Raw genomic sequence first — 754 nt, forward strand, 5'->3', positions numbered from 1 at the left:
GTCGAAAAGGTGACACTATCCGCAGCGTGCACATGCACGCCGTCGTTAAGGTTAATAACGAACTTCACCGCATGCCTTCGAAAGTGAGATACTATCCGCAGCACGCTCTTCATGTCGTCAATAAATTTAATAACGACGTGCACCGCATGCCATCGAAAGTGAGACACTATTCGCAGCGTGCTGTGCACGCTACCGTAGACATTATTAACGATGTGCATTGCACGCTGTTGCTATAATACACAATCTGTCGGCTTAATATAATTAAAATGCAAACTGTCCAGAATTATAAAAACAAAGAAATATCGATTTGTCCAACACAATCAAAAAAAATTAAGAACTATCGATTTGTCCAACACAATCAATGAAATCCAATAACGACATTGAGAGGGAATGGGGTTGTGTAAATCGAACGCTCATCCATAACAAAAATCAGAGATTTCTGATAAAAATAAAACTTACTGAGTTGATAGGGATCGATTTAACGCATAAATTCTTCCGAGTTTCTGTCACGACTATTATAAAAATAAAAAATATCAGATTCACGGAAAAAAAAAAAAGAAAAAGGGGAAGGCAGAGAAGAAATCGGAAAAGAAAGGAAAAAACAAAGAATGTTGTCGCACGAAATCTCCTTACACTGAAAATCGGAATCGAAAATGACAGGACGTAGAGATCGCTAATTGGATAAATCGAAGAAAAGAGGGAAAGGAAAAGGGAAAGGAGGGTAAGAAGATCGCGAGAAATATCACGTTTTTGG

General features: G+C 38.2%; 1 long non-coding RNA gene across 1 annotated transcript; it reads right to left on the bottom strand.

Annotated features, from left to right (window-relative positions):
* Positions 1-236: 236 nt before the first annotated feature.
* On the bottom strand, positions 237-754 carry LOC140860285 (uncharacterized). Its single transcript, XR_012143666.1, has 2 exons — positions 634-754; positions 237-512 (listed from the first exon to the last, which is right to left on the bottom strand). It is a non-coding gene; the product is annotated as an uncharacterized lncRNA (long non-coding RNA).

This window comes from Henckelia pumila, chromosome 4, assembly GCF_033568475.1.
Source record: "Henckelia pumila isolate YLH828 chromosome 4, ASM3356847v2, whole genome shotgun sequence".
NCBI classification, from domain to species: Eukaryota; Viridiplantae; Streptophyta; class Magnoliopsida; order Lamiales; family Gesneriaceae; genus Henckelia; species Henckelia pumila.